Below are 13,294 nucleotides of genomic sequence, written 5' to 3' on the forward strand. Positions count from 1 at the left end.
TAGTGTTTCATTCCTGTAGGTACCTGACTCATGCTTTCTTGTCTCTGCAGAAAAAAAAAAAAAAAATTAGAAAAACCTCTAAGGCTCTGAAGGAGGTCATTTTCCTTTATTCAGGGCAGTTCTCTGCTTTAGAAGCTGACTCATAGCTTACTGTAAAGTATTAAGTTTACTTAAGTGAAGAGACTATCACATTTAACTTATACGTGATGTAAAGATGCATATCGTGTATTTCCATAGTGGGATATTCTGATTTATAGGAAACATTACTTTGCTTGAGTTTAATTTTTTAAAAAAATCATATGAATGAGGGCCATGTTTTGTATATGACAACTTTTAAAAACAATATGTATTTATTTTAGAGCAAACAATTCACAGCAAAATTGAGTGGATGATCCAGAGATTTCCTATGCTCCTTCCCGCATCGCCTCTCCTGCTGTCAGCAGCTCCTCCCCTACTGGCATGTGTATCAGCATCGAGGAGCCTGCACTGACATGCCATTACCATGAACAGTCCATAGTTTACAGCACGGTTCATTCTTGGTAGTGCATATAGGAGCAATTTTTAAAGAACTATCAGTCTTTTTGTGAATTAAGGTCAAAGGTAAGTTTTCGGACATAAACCTCTTCATTTCTGATTTTTTTTTCCCAAGATGTATTCATTCCTTTCATGAGTGAGAGTAAGAGAGGAAAGTGGGGAGACTGGTACCTTCAGCAGGTCTTCACCCTGCCCTCACCCCTGGTTTCAGTCAGCCCTGTATCATGAACACATGTGTGCCTGGCATGTTCAGGGAGGTCTCTGGACATGAAACTGAAACTGTGCTATGGGTGTTGGCTTTACAGAGTGTTATGCTTCCCCTATGCCACTATCCAGCCCCTCATTTGTGAATTATTAAGGCCAACTAATTCACTCTCTCTCTTTACATTTTATTTATTTGTGTTTTTAAAGATTATTTTTATTAATAGAAAAGAGAAAGACAAGTATCCTCAATGGGGTCTCATGCTATGATCCACCCCACTTTTTCTGCCATCCTTTCAACAGCTCAGGATCACAGGCACATGCACTCACCTAGTGTGTCCATGTCAGCATAGGAAATCTCCCATGTGGCCTCCAGCATGGCAAAGTGTTGCATTACTGCTGTTCTGCCATGACTGGACCCTCTCCCTTTTATTTTAAATTTCATCTGGGGGCCAGCAGGTGGCATAGTGGTGAAGGCACTGGACTCCCAAATGGTCAACTGCATTGCATGTCCTGGACCAGGTGGCTTGAAACTCATGCCGGCTACATGCCCAAGATCCCTGGAGGAGAACAGAACAGAAGAGATTGCAGCCTGGCCATCCCCTCCAGAGGACAATTTCTCACTTTCTGTTTCTCTGTGTCTCTGGCGAGAGAATGTTCCTTATAGCAAAAATCTCTCAAAAACAAACAAACAAAATAAAACAAACTTCACCTGTCTATGCTTTTTGGCTTTTCTTCTATGCTATTCAGAAAGTATAATGCTTTACAAGTTAACTATCTTAATCATAGTCACATGTATTCATTGTACTCACAGAGTTGTACCCTCAGTAAGCAAACCTATACTCCTTAGCAATTAATTCTCCTTTCCCCCAACCTTGGTGGTGGGCAACCACTAATCTACTTTTTGGCTCTACAAGTTTGCCTGTCCTGGATATTTCATATTAATGAAATAATACATGTGTTTTTTTGTGACTGGATTTTTTTTTTCACTTAGCATAGGATTTTCAAGGGTTATGCATATTGTAGCATGTATCAATACTTTGATGTTTTTATTGCTGAATAATAGAGGATTATATCAACATATTACATTTTGTTTGCCCACTTGGTATGGAACATCTACCCTACCAGGTAGAAGGAAGAGAGACAGTCAGGATCTGCCATTTTCAGACTATATATCTGGTACAGAACTTCTATTCTGCAGGAGTTGATTTTGGGGAGAGGGAGTCCTGTTCTCTTGTTCATGCCTATCCAGAACAGAGCTTAAATAATGCTGGAGAGTGGAAAATGAGAAACTCCATGTCCTCTCATCCTGGTTCTATATTTTGGCCCTATACCAAGTGTAAGCAGAGGGGAGCCCTCATGATGTTAGGCACATCCCATATCCACTCAGAATATACTCAGAGAATTTTACATAAAATGGGCATGGAGATATGGGGGACTCAGAGTCTAGCTGTTCTTATTGAAATTTAGTAGATTTTTCTTGGGATTGCTGGATCAAATCGTGGTTCTCTTTGTAGATCTTTGAGGAACCTCCATATTGTTTTCCATAGTGGCTGAACCCGTTTACATTCCCACCAGCAGTGTAGGAGAGTTCCCCTTTCACCACATTACTGAAATGTAAATATAAATATGTGGAAGACAAACTTGGAAATTTATTACCTCACAATATACCAGTAAGTGAAAGATATAGTACAAACTACATTTTTCTAGTAGCCAGGGTTCTCCAGAGTATTTGCACACACACACACACACACACACACACACACATACACACACACACACACACACACACACACATCTTATTTTATAGACAATCAGATTTATTATAAGGAATGGGTTCACATGGTTATAGAAGCTGATAAGTTCCACCATCTGCAACCTGTAAGCTGAAGACCTAGGTGAGCTTGTGGTTAATTCGAAGCCCTGAGAGCTGGAGAGTCAACAGCATAAATTCCACTCCGAATTGGATGACCCAAACACCAGGGGTACTGAGGGCAGGGCAAAATAATGTCCCAGTTCAAGCCTTCTGGCAGAAGGAGAGAGAATTCCACCTTGTTCTACTTACTTGTTCCATCCAAGTCCTCCAAAGAATGGGATGTATTTCCTTCTTTGCAGAGGAAAGCAATCTGCTCTACTCAGTTCCAATGATTCAAATGCTTATCTCTTCTAGAAATGCCCTCAGAGATACATCCAGAAATAACATTTAACTCCACATGTGGACATCCTGTGGCTCCGTCAAGTTGACATGTAAAAGTACCCATCATTAGTCCCTACCATAAAACTGAGAAGAGTAAACATTTCCTCTGTTCCAGCTCCCTCCCTCTAGTTCACCTCCTGACACAGAGAAGCAGGCAATCTATATAACAGAATAATGTATGCTGTTTTTTAAAAAGAAAGTCCACAGAAGGTAAGTTCTATATTTTGCTAGTTTTGAATCTACTGATGTACATTTCTCTGACCACCTTAATATACAGAACCTTTATTACTCTTAGGCACACGATGTCATAATAATAGTGGGCCCACACAGCTGGTTAGCTCATTATACTAAAGTTGCCACGGGCAGAGTTTTGACCCCTTACTCCCGTCAGAAGGAGCCACTTTAATTCATCATCACAAACTGAGTATTCAAAATGGGTTAGGTTTCTTTAGAATTCATGCCAGAGGTAACTGCAGAGACTTGTGGCTCCAACATCATAATTTCTTTTTATGCAATGATTATATAGCACAGAGAAACAGAGGTTGGTAGACAAATGATAAATATCAACCCACTAAAATACAAGAAATATTCTCAAGATGAAATAATTTTAAGTAAATCATTTGGTGTAGGAAATGATGAGATAAGAAAATAACACTGCTGTTAAATGGTATACATGAGTTCCAAAATATTTTCAATTTACCAGTAATTTTTTTTTTTAGAGAGGTTTTTCACTATGGGGCGTGTGCACTTGCCAGACAGACAGAGAGAGACATAGAGACAGAAAGCGAGAAATCACCCCCCAGGGGGGATGGTCACGCCACAATTCCTTCTCCTCCATTCTCCTCTTGGGATCTTGGGCACGCACGCACATGCGCCGGGTGTGAGTTTTAAGCCACCGGGTCCGGGACGTGAACTGTGGTCAACTACGTGGGAGTCCAGTGACATAGCCATTACGCTAACTGCTGGTTCCCAAATTTACCAGTAATTAAAAGAGTATTTTTTATTGCTAACTAGAGACTAGGTCATTTTCAACTCAATTAACTTATACATGTTTGGAAAAAAGTCCATAAGAAATTTTACCTGTTAGCCATAATTACTGAATTTTTTTTTTTTTAGAAGTTTTTACTATAGGGCGCATGCGTTCTCCGGAAGGACAGAGAGACACAGAGAGACAGGAGGCAAGAAATCACCTGCCCAGAAGATGGCCACATCACAATTCCTTCTCCTCCATTCTCCTCTCATGATCTTGGGCATGCATACACACACCTCCTGTGTGAGTTTAAGTCTCCAGTCCAGGACTTGAACTGTGATTGACTACATGGGAGTCCAGCAACATAGCCATTACACCAACTGCTGGCCCTGTAATTACTGACTTTATGAATAAGCACAGTGTGTGTGGGGAGTGGGGTGAGGGGATGTATTTGACTAACTAAAATAAATGTGTGGAAATAGCATTGTTTTAGATAACATCCCATTTAGAGTACAGAATGTAAGATAATTATGAAACATTTCCTTTTCCTTTTTTAAGATTGATTTTTGCAATAGGGCACATACTTTCTCTGGAGAGCCAGAGCCAGAGAGCCAGAAAGTGAGAAATCCACCCCCTAGGGAGGATGGCCATGCCACAATCTCCTCCATTCTTCTCCAGGAATTTTGGGCATGCATGCACATGCACCTGGTAAGAGTTTTAATCTGCTGGGTTTGGGACTCAAAACTACAGTCTACTCTGTGGGAGTCCAGCGACCTAACCATTGCACCATCTGCTGGTTTTGAAACATTTCTATACACACAATCGTGCATTTGTTTGACCTCACCCCTCACAGACTGAGAACAGCACTGCCTAATCTGATAATCAATAACAACAATATGCAAGTGGATATTTAAGGTTGAAGTCAAATAAATTAAAAATAAGTAAAATAAAAAGTCAGTGTCTGAGTACACATGTTCAATAACTACATCTGGCTAGAAGCCACCACATGGGACAGCACAGATACAGAACATTTCCATCATCATGCAACTTCTACTGGACAGCTCTGCCTTAGAAGGGATCTGTGCAGGACAAGTCCATAAACGACATGAGTCCTCCATCTTATCATATGAACCCCTTAATGTACATACAGTATCTTGCATTGGTGAAAGGAGTTCCAGAAGTGTCAGTCTATACGTGTAGTTAGTTTATTTTCTCATACTTAATTAAGAACAGACCATGCCCATAATGAACAAAAATGTGCCTTCCCAAAACTGAAAGTCATTTTCACCTTATAATAGGTCTCAAACTGTAAATTAAAAATCAATTTCTAAAAGAGAAATGCCTGTAATTCATTATGTTGGCCATCTTTCCAACTTTCACACTTCTATCCTTGGAATAATCTAAAAATCAACCAAATCTTTTTGTCCCACATTCCATCATGATTTTCAGCAAGGAAATACTAGACTTTGAATACAGAAAGCCTTGCATTTGTTTTATTTTTTATCTAATTAGTACATGCTATGCTCGAATGACTTTGGTCTCATTGCCAATTTATTATAAGGCTTTATTATTTTTTATTGTGCTATTTTTATTATTTAATAAAATTAATGTATTTATTTTATTTTGACCAGAGAAGGACAGAGTGTGTGAGAGAGAGAGAGCAGGAGAAAGCAAGCTGCTGGGTCTGGGACTCAAACCACGCTTGGCCATGTGGGAGTTCAGCATCCTTAACCTCCACACCACTTGCTGCCCCCAAGGTTTTATTATTTTTTTAATTACTGTCCTAGATGCATAAGGGGTTACACCAAAGAACTCAGAATATCAAAAATAAAACATATATGCGTATATATATATATTTACTTTATGATCATATTTGTGGTTGCTCTAAAGTTTAATATACCTATACAGGGCCAATATTCAATAAATAATTAATGTACAAATGTATGAATAAAATACACAGTTTTACTGATTTTTGTTAGTGAATACATTGAATACTTTTAATATATTGTTAAGTGATTAGAAAAGTATTTATGTATGTCTGACAGAATTTTGAAAAAGTAATAATGAATAAAAAATGAATGAAATGGGATCATATCTCATTTCACCCATTAATTTTCCTCCTAAGAAACATAGTAATTCAAGAAAAGTGGGACCTGCTATGACACAGATATGAATTTTAGCAAATTTAAAAGCAGAAATCTGGAAGTGATTTAAATAGTAAAATAATATGTATTAATGATATCTCAAATAAAAGAAACCAGTAATATTATCATTAGTCGTAATCAACAGAAACACAGAAATGTACTTGTAAGGGAAGGTCAGACTACAGCATACAGTATGACTGTGGTATGTAAATTTAAGTATAGTCTTGGATTGTCTGACTTAATTAGAGAGGATAAGGATAATACTGAGAGATAGCTGTGCCTTAATTAGAAAGAAATATTTCCCAACAACCAGGGACCCCTCATTCTGTGGCTCGCTCTGAATGTTTTGCGCTTCACATAAAGGACCATGATGAATATCTAGATCCAAAGAAAACTCTGAGGTTTAGTCTTTACTTGTGGTTCTTAAGACCCACTGCCCCCATGCTCAATTCACCTACGCCTACTCAGACACGGCTGGCTTCTATCTAGGGCTAGCAGGAGTCCTAGAGTCCTGGAAAGCACATCTAATTCTGTATACTTTGCTATTTCTTGAACTTCATTAGAATATAAATGATGGAATGAGTAAACATATATTCACAAATTTTAGGACTATTAGCAATAAAAGAAAGCTACTTGGTGGGACCAGCAGATGGTGTAATAGTTATGTCACTGGACTCCCATGTAGTTGACTATGGTTCAAGCCCCAGACCTGACAGCTTGAAACTCATGCCAGGCACGTGTGTGGGTATGCTCAAGATCCCAAGAGGAGAATGGAGGTGAAGGAATGGTGGCATGGCCATCTTATTGGTGGGTGATTTCTTGCTTCCTGTCTCTCAGTCTCTTCTTGAAGTCTCTCCGGCTAGCACACATGCCTTATAGCAAAAATCTCTCTAAAAAAAAAAAAACGAACTACTTGGTATACAGTGTTGTTTGGTCCTGACACATCTGTGAGAGACTCTTTGTACTACAGTATTTAAAGAGAGCTGCGATCATTCAGAATCCCTAAATCAAGACACAGAAGGAGGGTAGAGAATTGGGGGTGTCCAGGTAAGCCACCCTTTGGTGAAGTGGAGCTGGAGTACCACCAGTAAAGTAACTGCCTGGGCCAGAAGAACTCATATCAGCAGATGAAGGACAGAGTTCTCTGTCATTAGGTCTTGGAGTATCAGAAATATAAGGCTCCTGGCTTCATAATAAATCATGACCAAAAGAATATAGCATACCTACAAGAAGTATATTAAACAAAGACCTGCACGTTAAAATATGTTTTGCTAGGGATTAGAGGTTACTTTGAAAGACTTTTGGCAGGATATTATTAAGAACATTTGAGTATGCCTTAAACAAATATTTTTGAATATTCAATAGATATTGCTCTAGGCACTTGTAACACAAGAACAAAAGCAATCCCTACATTTTTAGAGTTTACACTCTATGAAGGGAGGCTAATAAATTATAATCATGATCCATAATCAGACTATAAAGTATATAGGAGGGTGATAAATTGATGAGATTAAAATAGAGCTTGCCCGTAAAAAATCTGAAATGCTACTAGAAGGAGGGATGGTTTAAAATTGGATAAGCTGGTCAAGGTAGGTCTTAGTGAGAAAGTGACATTTGAACGATCTGAGATTAGTCGTGTGACTTCTGGGAAAAGTTTTCCTGGGAAAAGGAAGATCTAATGTAGAGGCCATGAGGTGTATTAAAGGCTCATTAAGGAGATGAGCATGAGAGAAGCAAAATGAGCAACCCTGGAAATATTGAGATGAGGCCCTAGAATCTTTAGGAGTTCATGTACTACTTTGTAGGGATTGTGAGGGCTTTGGGGCTTTTCCTCTGAGTTAAAAGGGAAAACACTGAAATGTTAGAGCATGGGGAAAAAATAGATCTGATTAGATTTAAAAAGATTAAACTTGCTACTGTTGAGATTAGATAGTGGGGAGTAAAGGATGAAAGCTGAGAAATTGGTAAAAGAATTTTGTGTTTAGATCAGAAAAAAATGGTACCTTGGCCACAATAGTAACATCAAAACTGGGAGAAATTGGCCAAATTTTGACGTATTTTTAAGATCAAGACAATGAGATATCCTGGTAAGTGAACAAAGATAACTTCATGGATTAACTTTGAGGAAGTGGAAGTACCTATACAGCTGCATAACTGAGGCAGATAGAAGTCTAAGGTGGAGGGGCCACAGATAGTGTGGTGGGTAAGGTGCTGGACTCCCACATGGCTGACTGGTTTGAGTCCTGTACCTGGTGGCTTACCTTGCCCTCCCTCTCTCTGGTCAAATTTAAAAAATAATAATGATTAGTAAAATTAGATAAAATAATTATTTAAAAAAAGAACTCTATGGTGCAACAAGTATGGGGACACAGAGAAGGTAGATAAGTTTAGTTTTGAAGTAAATTTGAGGTGTCAATTATATAGCCAAGTAGAAATCATGATTTGACAATTATATGCAAATGTTTGAAATATAGGAGAAAAGATTTAGCTGCAAACATAAATTTGGGAATTACTAAAACTTATACCCTGTATATAGTTCTTTATACTTTTAAAGAATTATTTTATTTAACTTTATTTATTTATTTATTTATTTATTTATATTTTGACCAGAGAGATACAGAGTGCACACGAGAGAAGGAAAACCAAAAAGGAAGCAGCCAGGTCCAGGACTCAAACCATGGTTGGCCATGTGAGAGTCCAGGGCCCTTAACCCCAATGCCAACTGCTGTTATCCCCCCAACATGTATATGAGAATTAATGAAAAACTGGGACAGAGAAGAAGTAAAATAAGGTAAAGAACCATAGATTGTTTCCTGATATGCTCGAAAATTAAGAATAGATGGAAGATAGAGGGTAAAGATGGATCAAAGCATAAACTGGTGAGGCATCCACTGTGGTCAAGAATAAAAAATAAATAAATAAATAAATAAATAACAAGGGTTTTTATGCGGGCCAACAATTGGTGTAATGGCTATGTTGCTGGACTCCCAGGTAGTCGACCGCAGTTCACGTCCCGGACCTGGTGGCTTAAACTCACGCCAGGGGCATGTGCGTGCGTGCCCAAGATCCGAAGAGGAAAATGGAGGAGAAAGGATTGCAGCATGGCCATCCCCCCTAGGGAGTGATTTCTCACTTTCTGTCTCTCTGTTGCTGTCTTTCTGGCAAGTGCACATGCACTATAACAAAAACCTCACCCCTCCAAAAAATGAGGTTTTTAAACTATATATTGGATTAGCATTATTACATGGGTAAATTTTACACAGGCTCAATTTCAGTTGAGCAGCTAGAGTGGATTTGAGACAGCATATAAAGAGGAATTTGGAGAGCAAAACATTCGGGTGACAGCTAGCAGAAGAAGAACAGTCAACAAAGGGTCTAATTCTTACATGTAGAAAAGTATTGTACCAGGTTGACAGAAATGTCAAGTAGAGATGAGAATATTTCTCACACAGAAAAAAAAGGGAGTGTAAATACTATTTATTTTATATATAAATTATACTATTTAAGTGTGTAAGTATATAATCATAATATTTACGTACATTTTTGTTAATAGAATTATTGTCCAAATGAGCATATTGATAAATTTAAGAATGATGGATTATTTCTGGACCAGTCATTAGCTAGGGTATCATGTGAGTAAAAACTAGACAATATAACAAATATTTATGGTATAATGGTTATGTGTGTACATTGTTTATTCTACATCTTGATCAAGCTCTTTAATAATAACAGTCTGCATAAAATACTCATCAATAATACAAAGGACCAAAGATATAAGATTCTAGAAAGAATAAATGTGTGCATGAAAAAATTAGAGTTATATGATTTTTTTCCTTTCCCTTTATCATTGTTCTCTAGGTACATCAATAATGTAAAAGAAGTCTTACAAAGTATGTGCACCATGACGGATGATATAGGGAAACTTCTGTGCTGAGAGAAGGTAATGGCGATCAGAGACTTAGTTCAAGCTTAGTAAATAATAAATTCATTGAGAAAGTTATTTAATCTGTCTGTGACTTCAGTTTTTGCAATTACAGAATAAAAAAAGTGGATTAAACTACTGTCAATTCAGTGAGTCTTTGACCCATGGGTTATGGGAAATAAAACTGTCTGTGGGAACTGAGTCCTGAGATTTCTTATTTGTAAATTAGTGACTTCAGTTAAGAGTTAAATAGTATCGCTTTTCTTTCAGATATCCAACTGTTATTCTAAGTGGGACATTATGGAATGCCAAATGCCCATTCTCCCATCTTCCTTAGTAAGAAACTCCTGATTTTATCTGCAGTGTTAACAAGCTCTGATCTAATACTATGCTCTGTAGGCTTTCTTCTAGTTAAGGCTTTCTAAGTCTTGGACACTGAGGTATATTTAGAAAGGTTGTGACAATCCTGGGGAGAGCTTTAGAAACAGCACACTGAGCTATAGGAAATGCAACTTTCATAAGCTTGGAGGATATGGGGGAGAATCTCTCACAGATAATGAGTTGACCTTGAGATTAGATGCTCCACACCAGAATAGTGGGACAACAAAAAATAATTATGATAATATAGCCATTATATTAGTTGTAGACTATCTCTGGGTTTCTTTTATAGAGAAGAGAAGAATTATATATATATATATATACACACACACACACACAATTATATATAATTTTATAATATAGTGTTTAATATATAACTAATATATCTAATAAAAAAAATCATATTTTTAAACCTTTGTTAGCTTCAGTTTTTGCTATAACCAAAATCAAAGACGAATGTTTGATTAAAAAATCCTTTTGCATTCAGAAACTCACTAAAAAGGAGATCCCATCATATATTTAGGTAAAGTGCTCCATCTTTAGGTTCATGACATAATATATACACAAGAGAGAGGAAGACTGAGAGAGACGGAGAGAAAGAAGTACCCTCCGTAAGTCATGGTCATGCCACAATCTCCTTTTTCTAATTCTCTAGCGCTGCAGGATCCTGGCCATTCCCGCTTATACCTAGTGTGTTTTCAGGCCAACAGAGCAGGAGACTCAAATTATAGTTAACATGGGGTTCTCAGCTCTTCAGGCTGGTACACTACCAACTATGCCGCAGAGGCTGATCTGGATATTCCATTTTCATTATGACAGTTGTCATTATTGGGCTGCTCTCTGATTAAACTAAATTATTCATTTATTGGCATGTATCTATTCACTTTTTTTTCTATCTTTATCAAAAACAAAAAGCTTTTGCTTTATGACATTTGATCAAAAACAGCGATGTATTTAAATATACCTTTATGAAGGGAGAAAATAAGAAAATTATATATATGTGTGTGTGTGTGTATAGATATATATACCCCAGAGGAATACACACACACACACACACACACACACACACACACACACATATATATTGAAACCAGAGGAATTTGGAGTTAAACTTTGAAAGCTAAGTGTATACATTGATTAAATGATTGTTTTGCTGCTATTATATGCCAATGGTCAATGCTAAGTGTCTTGGATACAAAAGTGGAAAAATAAAAAAAGAATTATGGCTTTAGAGAGACCTTGTCTTTCTGTGTTACTAAAGAGGATGATGGGCCCATCCACAATGGTGCTGGTGATGAGATGCTGGTCTGTGATGCTGAGAAATGTGGGAGCCAGGGTTTGTGATCCAGCGGGCTGGGTTCACCAGCATAGGTCTGTGATCCTGACTAGCTGGAAGGTTGACAGATCCTTGTCAGGGGTGCCTCTATATCTTTAAATAAATAAAATTAAATTTAAAACACACACACACACACACACACAAACACATGAGGAAATGGCTTCTCTTCTGTCCAAGGGTTATGAGTCTGTAAACTGGGAATAATTTGGGACTAGAATTGTGACAGTCTCTATTGTTTAATCGAGTTAGAATTAAGTTCCTACAACCTAGAACTCTTGCGCTTGCATACATTAAGTAAAAATCTAGAAGACTACTTCTCTTTTAGGGACACCATGGTCATCTAGCCAGCACTAACAGTCTTTGTGAGTCATACGTTTGATTATTGCTTTAAGTTGTCCATTATGGTAAACACATGCACCTGGCCTTTGATAAGGTGGTGGTACTTGGCCACTGTCACCCCAGACTCTCATTTCCCCTGTTATATTTAAGGATTCCAGTTCAACTGTCATTTTTGTCTCTAAAGAAGAATAACCATAGATTTATTTAAAAATTCTGAGATTTCCCTCACAAATTTATTTCCTACAGTTGTGCAAAAAATGCGTCCTTTGGACCTGTCTAGGGTGGATGAGCAGGTCTGATATGATCAATCCAGTCTGATATTTTAATCTCCTTAGTCTTAAATACCTTTCTCCACAGCACATTTTTTAAAATATATTTTTCTATAGGGTGTGTGTGTTCACTGGAGAGACAGAGAGACAGAAAGAGAGAAATCACCCCTCAGTGGGTATGGCCACACTGCAATCCCTTTTCCTCCATTCTTCTCTTGGGATTTTGTATGCATGTGCCCAGTGTGTTTCAAGCTGCTGTGTCTGAAATTTGTACTTCGGTCGACCTTATGAGAGTCCAAAGTCTTAATCACTGCATTACCTGCTGACCACTCTACATAGTAAATTAACACAGTTCACTATTTCAACTTCATTTCATTCAGGCCAGCTTTGGGTCCATATTTAAGCTAACAACCCAACTATTTGAGCCTTTTCTAACTTCTAACAGAATTTCTGTTAATTGGTCCCATCAAATTGGATCCAATATTATATTTCTTCCACTATAATCATACACTCTGAAGTTTCATTCTCATTCATTTTCCTCATATTTATGTCTACATAAATTGAAAAAAATCATGCTACTATTTTTGTTATGCCCTTTCGTGCATGACATACTTTATAATAGCTCAACCTCTAGGACCTGCTGAGGGTTAAGTTAAAGATCAAAAGCTACTAGGGATGGCATAAATGGGTCCTGAGGAGAAGCAGTAGAGCAACTACTTCAAGGAAGACCATTGAAGTTTCCTTAGTCAAGGCAGGGCTAACCAATTTATGCATGGATAACCTCTTCTGACAAGGAAAACATGGCATAATTCAGGAGTTTGGTATCCCCATTTTCAGTGTGATGTGCCCTAATGTCCCCATTCCATTTTTAGAATCGTATTATTTCACAATGTTCTTATTTCACTGGAAGCACCCTGCTTAATTGGGGATTCAATCTGTATTATAATTCAGCTATTTTTAGGATAAGATCCTAGCTTTGACTTTCAGAAAATTTAGTCCTGCAG

The sequence above is a fragment of the Tupaia chinensis genome, unplaced genomic scaffold, assembly GCF_000334495.1.
Source record: "Tupaia chinensis unplaced genomic scaffold, TupChi_1.0 Scaffold150006_1, whole genome shotgun sequence".
NCBI classification, from domain to species: domain Eukaryota; kingdom Metazoa; phylum Chordata; class Mammalia; order Scandentia; family Tupaiidae; genus Tupaia; species Tupaia belangeri.